The sequence below is a fragment of the Manacus vitellinus genome, unplaced genomic scaffold, assembly GCF_001715985.3.
Source record: "Manacus vitellinus isolate BGI_N305 unplaced genomic scaffold, ASM171598v3 scaffold_26_pilon, whole genome shotgun sequence".
NCBI lineage: Eukaryota > Metazoa > Chordata > Aves > Passeriformes > Pipridae > Manacus > Manacus vitellinus.
In genome coordinates this window covers 10500567-10510578 of record NW_021939960.1, presented here as the reverse complement: position 1 = coordinate 10510578, position 10012 = coordinate 10500567, and positions in this window count along the sequence as shown.

Below are 10012 nucleotides of genomic sequence, written 5' to 3'. Positions count from 1 at the left end.
CCTGACGAGCTGTGCCCCTCGCTGTGCCCCTCGCTGTGTCCGGCTGGCTCACCCTACTGGGGGGCTGCAGAGTCCCAGCTTGTCTGATTTACGACTTTATCCAGCCGGGACGTTCCTCCATCGCAGGCTGGGCGGTCCAACCCCCACGTGTGGCTGCAAGCAGTGGCACTGCCGTGTTCCCTCTGTCCCTGTCACAGCCCCCGGTGCCATGGAAGAGTGTCGTGGCTTTTGCCTTGAGCCCCACTGGGGTCGGGATGTGGTTTTATCGTGCTCACTGCCAGACAGGCTGTGCTGCGTCCTGGTGCCACTTGGGACGGACACGGGGGGCAACCTGCAGGGATGGGGCCACTGCTCAGGGCTGTGTGCACTGGGGACAGGGGTGGTAGGAGGGTGGCATCTTGTGGTGCTGGTCCTGGCGTGGTCCTGTCTGGTGCTGAGCATCGTCTCAGGGAGCTGCACAGCCTCCTGTGAGACCTGCTGGATTGAGTGGGGATCTGTTGCATCTCCGTGCGTTCTGCTGGCCCTGCACAGTGCACTCTTCCCTGGCCCTTCCTCACCCCAGAGGCTGCTGTCTTGTGCCAGGGCTCAGCCCAGGAGGTGACTGTGGTCCTGGTCCTGGTCCTGGTCCCAGTCCCAAAGACACTGGGCAGCAGTGAAGGTTATAGGTGGCAGGGAGCAGGTTGTGCTGCCCTGTGTGTGCCATGACCCATCCTCCTGGTCGCCAGGAGGGCGAAGGAAGGGACATGATGTGGCTGCTCTGTGCAGCTGGGGGGTCCCCCAAGACAGATTCCACCACCCTGTGGCATTAGGAACTGGGAACAGTGGAGGATGCAGGGCCCAGGGGGTTCCTGGGGTGAGCTCCTACCTGTTCAGCAGGGACAGGGACAGGACAGCACAGACCTAGCAGTGCTCTGTGAAACTAAGCTGTGGGAAGGTGGCAACAAAAGACTTCATTTTTCTTCCCACTGCCCGGCTGGTGCTCCCTGAGGAGGAGGTGTATGGCAGGAGGGAGCTGGGGGGCTTTGTTGCTCTCCTCTCTGCTGAGGACATACTCACTGCCAGCAGTGACTGGTGTGAGAACCGAGGCAGGACAGACCTTCTCAAGGCCCAGCTGTTGCTGGTGGAAACCTGTTCATCCCTGCCAGGCTTGGAGACCCCCTCAGAACCCAGTGGCTCAACACGTGCCCAGGCCCCCGAGCATCAGGTATTGGTCAGACAGTTGTGGGGGGCTGACAAGGCTGTCTGGAAAGGCATGAGGATGGGGGTTGTGCAGGGGGACATCAGCAATCTTGTGCTTCAAAGCAATATCCCTTTTGTTATTTGCACTGTGGGGCTGCCCCTGACACCTTTGCAGCTGGAGAGGCTGATCCTGGCTGCCCTGTGCTAAACCAGCTGTTCCGTGCCGCTTTGGCTGGCTCCAAATCCAGCCGTAGGAAAACCTTGGCATTCTGTGTCTCTGAGACTCGTGTGCTGGCTCCCTGGGGAGCTGTGTCTCTGTAATCATTAGCCAGTTAATGCCTGGTTGTCAGGGAAGGACACCTTTGCTTGGGAGATCGAGGGTCAATTCTCACTTCCAAGCTTTGACCTGGGAGCAGCAGGGCAGAGGCTCCTCCAAACACCTCCTGGCTTTGCCAAAACAGCCTGAGACAGGGTTATTTATGGGCTGCGCAGCAGCAGCAGGAGGGGAAGTCCAATGTTCCCTGTCTCGATCGTTAGTGGCCTTGCAGTGCTCCCTTTGTGATGGAGATGCCCTAATGATAGCTCTGCCCTTTAATGACTTTGTGCCGGAGTGATGGAAAATCCTGGAGGTTCGTGGGGAGGCAGAAAGGGCCATCCCAGCCCCTGGGTGGGAGCTGGGGGAGAGACGAGGAGAGCGCTGCAGTGACCATCTGGTGTGGAGGCTCTGCTGCAGAGACGAGAGGGTCATTTGCTGCCTTGGTGGCACAGAGGGGACATCAGTGATCCAAGGTGGGGATGGCCTTTAGCGGCATGGGCAGTTCCTGCAAAGCAGCATCATTTTACTGGACTCACCAAGGCAAGGAGGGGATGGACCATGGGGCTCCCATGCCTCTAAAATCCCGTCTGCCTCTCCCTGCTGTGGTGTGGGATCCCACCTGGCCTTTGAGCTCATCACAGAGCTAAACTCTTATCTAATGAGACCTGAAGGATTTGGTCCATAACCTCTCATTTAAATAATCAGCAAATGCCTGTAAGACCTTAAAAGAGAAGAGATAGGAGTGAGTGAACAGCCTGTGCCTCCTCCCAGCTTGTCTAAGGGGGGGACCCCTGTGCATCACTGGGACAAAGTGCTGGACTCCTGGCATGGCTGAGGGAAATTGGAAAGCCTATCTGAAGTGCTATTGTTTCCTGTACTGTCTATTTTGCAGCTTGGTTTCCAACTTGTTTCTTTATCTCTTGGAACAATTTCCCATCTGAGCTCACTTCCGCAGCGCTCCACATCTCACCCCAGAGCCCGCCTAGAGATGTGTCCAGCCTGCATCCCATCGGAAGCGGCCCTGTCAGACAGTGGCACATCCCCACGCTGCTCCCTGGGAGAGAACCTTCTCATCCCATGCCTGGAGAGCAGCTCGGACCTCTGGATGGAAATAACCATCCGTGTATAGCTGTTCCTAGGGCAGGAGCGCGGGTTGTTGCTGTTTCCAGTCCAAACCTCTCTTCCCAACCGCCTGTAGCTGTGGGTGGTGCAGACCAGCTCCCTGGGGCTCGTGTCTTGCTGAAGTTTCCACCCATCAGCAGAAAACATGCCATGTGTCACGGGGCTGTTCTAAAGCCTTTGGTTCCTCATCTTTTAAATGGGCAGCCAGCTGGGAGATAGTCCAGTATATCAGAGAATCGTGGAGTGGTTTGTGTTGGAAGGGACTTTAACTCTTATCTAGTTCCAACCCCCCATGTCATCTAGTTCCAGTGCCGCCTATCGTGTGCTTAGGAGGGAAAAAAATAATATTATGGATTGTTTGAGCGTGGCTCCGTCGGGGAGGGCTGAGGTCTGTGCTCGGGGGCACCCGGGCCCCCAGCTCAGCCCCACGCTGGCACAGTGACCTCGGCACCGGCTGTGCTGGCAGCCGGGGTTGCCGCGCACATGCCTGTGCACACGCGCGCTCGGAAAAGACAGCCCTGAAACAGATTTCAGGAGCAAGTGTGGTTTGAACCCGGGCCAGGAACCAGGACCTGCAAATCTGCGTCTTGCGCTGACTTCGCTTCGGGCTATGGATCTGCTGGCTGCCCTCGCTGCGGAGCAGGGAGGGGTTTGGGAGGGCTGGGGAGCAGAGGGGCATCGGCTGCTGGGCAAGGCAGGGCTGGTCATTGATTTTAATTCAGCTCTTAAAAAAATCTGACCGAGCCCCTTGGTTCTGGGTGGTCTCAGTGGAAATACAGCGTCTGAGCTATCCATAGGCTGGCGTTGGGGTTGGTGGGCTCGTCTGGAGGAATTTGGGGAACAGAACTGCCCAGGGCATTTAAGGCAAAAGTATAAGAAATTTGGCTCGTGCGTAGTGAGCCTGCCCTCCCCTTGCAGCTGTGGGCCCCACGCCAGAAGGGCACAGGGTGGCTTTGGGGTCTGCAGTGAAGGGTGAGTGGCTTTGGTGGATCAGCACCACTGCCAGCATGTGATGTGGGGACACTTGTGACTCGGGGTGTTCTGTGCTTCCTTCCCGCACTGCAAGTCCTGGAGGCTGGTCCTGAGTTTCCCAGCCCCCAGTTTCCTGGTCCCTGCCCATGCTTGACCTGTTGTGGTCTCGCTCCTATGACTGTGAGGTTTCGGCTGGCCTCAAGCCTGCTGTGTTGGGACTGGCTGGCTGGATGGATGGGTGGGTGGATGGATGGAAGAAAACCTGACTGTATGCTGTGAAAACAGCCTCCACCTGGAGTGGCTGCTCCCATCCTTCCTGACTGTGTTTGGCAACCTTGGCTAGCAAAAACCTGGGCAATGAGGGTAAAGACCCACTGCTGCATTTCCCCCTCCACCACAAGTGAGGTTAACAAGTCCTGAGTGATTTGTCCCCCCTCCCACGCCATGCACCGGTTTGGGGACAGCATGACAGGGTCAGGTCAGTGCTAAATTGAGCCTAAAAATGTCTCACCTGGGGGCACCCTTTAGAAGGAATTTGGAGTTGGAGGTACAGTGCTGTGTCTGGGTTTCACTGCTCCACCTTGCTTCCCCACCCAGTAAGGAGCACTGTGTGCCTCAGTTTCCCCAGGGAGCACCTGAGAAGCTGCTGTTGGAGGTTGGTGAGGTTTTACATCAAGTGTGTGCCTCAGTTTCTCCCTTTCCCAGCCCCAGCTGCACTGCCCTACCCCACAGACAAAGCCCCACCTTAGGCAGGGCAAATAGAATCTGATCTTCATGAAGCACAACCCCCTTCCTCATCCTCAGCTGTGGCTGCAGCCAGTGCCAGTGGTAGTGGGGTTGGGTGCTGCTGGTCTTTGGATTTTCCTGGGTGGAAGCATGTGCTTGCTGACTTCTGCAAAAAAAAAGCTACAAAAAAAGTCTGTTGGAGTCGCTTCCTGCTCAGTTGGACCCTTTCCTTCCCCAGTTCATTGGGGAAGCACTGGTGGGACCCTGCTGTGCTGGGAAGGGAATTGGGAATCCTTGGCACAGCTGAGGGGGAGCTGCCAGTGAGCACCCTGCTGCACTGGCCAGGGAGAATTTTGTGGGACTAGGAAGAGCACAGATGTAGCTGCAAAAGTCACTGTGACCAGGATGAGTTCCGTGCTCCAGCATCACAGGCAGCTGAGTTTGGGAGTGTGTGGGGTGGGAAGGCTCAGGGTGATAGGATGGGTGGGGCCAGGCAAGGAGAGCAGCTGCCTGCACAGGTGCACAGCAGTGGGGATGTGTGTGCACCTGTGTGTACACACATCTGAGCCCTCCTCGGTGCTTTGGGGACAAGGAGAGCTCTCGTGCCGTGGTCCAGGGGGGCTGTGCTGAAGGCACCATCAGCCACAGGTGATGGAAAGCAGAGGAGATGCCCTTCATCCCTTTGTTCCTGCATCCCTTCATCCTGTCCCTGTAGGATGAGCAGTGCTAGTGGGGGTTGGAGAGGTGCCATGGGAGGGTGTAAGGTCTGCGTGCAGCTGGTCCCACACTGCTGGTCCCATCCACCTGACTCATAGCCTGTCCCTGCTCCTCACCATGGGTGCAGCAAGTGGTGCAGGGCTGGAGGTGTGCAGAGCCTGGCTCCCTGCTCCACGAGTGACAGGGATAAAGACACCAGCTCAGCGTTTTTCTTTGTTTTTCATCTGCTCAGGCTGTTGATAGTGAGCACCGTCTGGGGCTGCACCTCCCAGCTGGATCCTCTCCATCGGAGCTGCTGAGCATCCCGCTCGCCCCAGGAGCAGCTGGGGAATCTAACACAGCTTTTTGTGCTTGGAAATGGTTTCCAGGGCTGGCTGATCTCTGTTTGCCCCTTAAGACCCTCCCTGGTTGCTTCGTCTGACGCATCCTGAGCGATGCTTTGTTTTGGTGGTGCAGATGGGAGTGGCTGTGGGGACCAGCATCTCTGAGGGCTCTGCCACCAATGATGTCCAGGCTCCCTGTGTGTCAGTGTGCTGAGACCAGAGCCACAGTGCCAGGCTGTGCCTGCTGCTGCAGGAGGTGCTCCCGGTCCCATCCTTGCCCGCACAGGTGAAAGCAGGAATCGAGCGTGCATCCAGCCCTGTTCGTGCAGCCACATTGCAGCGTGTGTGTGTCAGGGCTGATGGCCCCACGGTTCCCTGGAGCACGTGGCTTGTCAGGCAGATGCCCCAGAGTCCCGGAAAAACCTGGAAAAATAATCTGATCATCGGCATAAATTTGCTGCGCAGGATCCTGCTTATTACTTTGAAACTGTTCAGGGGTCTGCAAAGTGAGGGTGTTGGAAATCAGTGATGGAAGAGCCTTGGCCTCTGCTTGGCATGTCCTTCGACCCCTCCCATTGCAGTGAACCCCAGCACGTGTCCTGCCAAGTCCCTGTGGCTCCAGCCTGGAGCGGGGTGATGCCCAGCCCCACGGTCTGTTTTGAGGGTGCACGTACCCACATACCCTCTCTGCATTTTCCCTTTTTCCCCAGTGAGTCTTTCAGTTCCTGTTCCATGTCAGGAGGGCTGCTGGGAGGTTTCCCACCATGGGGGTCCTTCAGGACCCCTCTGCAGGGCCGGTGGGGCTGCGGCTCTGGCCCCAGAGGGCTGGTGGAGTGCCAGGAGCTCCCCTCCTGGCTGGACTGGCTGGGCTGGTTTCTCTGAAGGTGGAAATGTTTTAGCAGTGACGCCAGCGTGGCCGGGGATGGTTGTAACTTGCTCAGATCTGGAGCTTTTTTGCTTCCTGCGTTCCTTGCCCCCTTCCTCCCCCTGCCCTGGAGATTTGCTGCCTGCCCGGGTTGGAATGGGTGTGGCAGCCCCAGAGCCACAGCTGGTGCAGGTGGCACCACCGGGGTGGCCGGGTCTGAGCCACCTGTGAGTCACCTCAGCCTCCCGCTGCCTCCTGCCCCTTCCCCAGGAGCCGGGCACGGAGTGGGCTGGGGGCTGCCACAGCCATCCCCCGAGAGCACCCGGGGCTGATGTTCCCTTCCAGAAAGCAGAAGCTAACTCCATTTCCTGGAGCCTGAGGCTGCCTGTGCTGGGAGAGGCACTGCAGAAATGGGGAACAGAAATCCTCCCTCCTCCTCAAGAGGCCAGCTCATGTCATCAAGTCTCCATCACCCCGTTCCTGCAGGGCCAGTCCCTCTTCCTGGTGCTTTGCCTGGAGGAGGATGGGAGCAGCACTGATGTGACAGGCCATGGGAAGCTGCTGAACTAGGTGGCAGGTGGTGGAAGCTCATGGGTGCCAGCATGCCCAGGGACCAGTGTTAAAAAGGTACATTTTGGGCGGTGCTGAGCCCCCACTGCTGAGCCAGAGGGCTCTTCTGGGGAAGCATTGCCCCATGGCTCCAGGCAGTCCTGGTGGCCAAGAGCTCCAGCTCCTAGTGCCACCTCAGCTCCACATCAGTGTTTCCCTGCCCAGCATTGTGTCTTACCAGCCCCACAGGTGCTCCTGCCCTTGGAAGCATTTCCTTTCGCTTTCCTTCTCCTGGATTTGGCAGGAGGAGAGCAGTGCCCTCATCACCTGTCTAGGAGAAGATGGCTTCAGGTTAATGCAGGCCAGAGGCTTTGTGTGCCTTGGAAAGCATTTGCTGGAGCAGATTGGGCAATTCCTGGCTTTGGCTGGTGTCCTGGTGGGAATGCTGGAAGCACAGGCTGAGTCAGGCTGGGAGGCAGTGGTAGGCATCCCTGCTCTGACAGGAGCAGCACAGCACGATCGGGCTGCACAGCACCCAGCCAGCTTTGAGCACCTCCTGCCAGAGATCCTACCACCACTCTGGACCCTGTTCCTGTCCTGGACCGCCCTCGGGGTGAGAAAGCTTTGTTTTCCCTTCTCCAATTGTTGGATGCCCTTTGCAGTGCAGAAGGGATGCACCCACACACTGATGGATCCTGTTGGTACCCAGGTGTGCTGCAGTGCAGTGATGGGGCTGTGACAAGGTGTGGCAAAGGCCACCTTCCCTTCTCCCATCCCCTGGGGGAGAAAAAGGCTTGAAACCGAGCGCTCAGCTCGGCACCAGCAAGCACAACTTGCAGCACATCCTGCTCCCTCTGGGCAGCCACTTGCATTGTTTTGGGGAGATAAGGCTTGTGGCTTTCTCCTGCCAGCCCTGTGCAAGATGGTGTTTGCAGGGTGCCCACCATCGGGCTGCCCCTGCCCTTATCCAGTTTTGGGGTGCTGAGGGGGTAGTGGGGGCACAGCCTGCAGCTGTGTGCAGCCACTGGTGTTGGCAGAGCCGCTGCCCATGGCCACAGAGAGCCAAAATCTGCCTGTCAAGGGGCCGGCCCTGTGATGGTGGGGAGAGCTGGAGCTCCCTGCATGCTTTCTGTGTTCACAGTTGGAGTTTCCCAGTTTCTTGGCCAGATGAACATCCTGAGCATGCTTCTGTGCTTCTTGGGGGTTTGTTTTGGTCTTTTAAACTCCCTGTTTTGACATGTCTTGTCGGAGGCATTCTGAACCGCTCCTGACTGTGGCTCTCCCCCGTGCTTGGGGGGAGTGAATTTGGATGGTTGGTCTAATTATCCTTTCCCCTTTTGTGACAAACTGGCCTCTGCTTGCTTGGGCTGTGAAGCTTTAATTAAGATGGTTTTAAATTTAACAGGAGTTGACAGGGTCAGGTAGGAGGGGCTGGGACTTATATCTGTGGGGAGTGTTTAGCTGGGCCCCCACGCAGCAGCTGTGCTGCCCTGCTCCTCCAGCCATTCCTTCATCTGGGAGAGCTCTCCATCAGTGGGGGGGACCCAGGGGAGGGCAGAGGCACCTTAGCTCAGGTGCCTTTGACATGCAGTCAGCTGAGCAAAGTGGAGGTCCCGGACAGGCACTGGGAGCACCTGCCTGTGGCTTGTCCCCAAAGTGGAGCCAAGATGAAGGGAGCATCTCTGCATTGCTTCTCCTGTTTTAGGAATCAGTGCAAGTGAGAAACAAGTGTCCTTGTGGAGAAGGGCTGATGGCACAGTCCAGACATGCCTTCACTACTTCAGCTGGACAGGGAGAGCGTCTGCAGCATCACACCCCACTTTGCAGGGCTGAGGGAGCAGCTCCCACTTTTCACACCACCTGGGACTCATTGTAATAGGGCAGGTCCCAGCCTGGCAGAGATGTGCCTGTGTTCCCCTTTTTGTACTGAGCAAAGCCTGGTGGCATGGGACGGGGGACAGGAATCACTTTTTTCACAGGCTGTATTCGGGTGACAGAGAGGATGGTGGGCTGAGCTGGAGCACCCCAAAGCACTGGGGGCTGTGCTGCTGCTCGCTGGCCCCAGGCCGTGATGCTGCCGTGGGAAAGGGCAAACCCGGGAGCATCCCCTGGGAGCGAGGGGGAAACTGCTGTGCGAGCATGTCCGGAGCTGCATCTCCTACTGAAACGGGGGGAGGGAGCAGGGGGTGATGTGGGGAGAGGGATGGGGCGTCACCTTAACATGATTAAAAGACCATCTCGATGTGGTTACAGCAGCACTGACCAAACCATGGTGATTCATCACCCTTGGCACTGACCCCACTGTCTGGGGGCCACAATGGCAGGGGCAGCACTGCTGTCACCTGTCACTGTGCCACCCACGCAGGGGGACACAGGGGATGGCGAAGCGCCCCCAGCGCAGGACCTCTGGTTTAAATGGCACACCTCATATGTGGTTTCCATTTGTGCTGCACGGATGTGCCCCAGCAGGACCCCAGTGCTGCTGGGGTGGGGTTGGTTGTGTGCAAAGGGGAGGGAGGGGTCCGATGGGTTTGGGATCGCCGCTCTCTGCCTCTCCCTGTCCCCAGTGCCTGCTGCCATGGGCTGGGTGCCGCCAGGCTGCTTTGTCTCGCCCGCCGTCCCGCACGCTTCATTTTTCAGTCTGGTGTGAGACAGTTGCCGTGATTAATCTCGCCGGGGCTCTGCGAGCCGAGGACACGGCTCAGCTCGGCTTCCTCCATCAGTGGGTGGGTGCTGCTGCCCCAGCCCCTGGCCCTGCTCTCCCTCATCACCCCCCATCCCACCTGCTGGCAGTGCCGCTCAGCACCCACCCGGCCCCAGAGCAGCCCCAAGGACAGAGCCTGTTTCCCTCCCCAAGGCTTGGTGTCTGGTATCGGGCCCCAGCCTGTCGCGGCATTTCCCAAGGTTTCTGCCTCTGCTGTGTTTTGTCTGCTCCCAATCAGTGTCTTTTGTTAGTGTCTTTGCAAGGACGGTAAGATCGCTTCCCCTCGCTGCCAGCCCGCTGTCAGCCTGCCCGTTCCACGGCCATTGTATCCTTGAGCCATCCAGGCGCGGCGGAAAACAGCGGGACTCGCCGGGAGGGCAGCCGGTTCCCCTCGCTGTTGCCTTTGCCAGAGCATCTCTGCTGCAGGGAGGTAGGGCAGAGGATGGAGCCTTTCCTGCCACCCAACTTGCCAGTTGATTTTTGGGGGGATTGACCCTGGAGCGCGGGCGGTGGAGGTGTGGGAATGCTGGGCAGTCCAG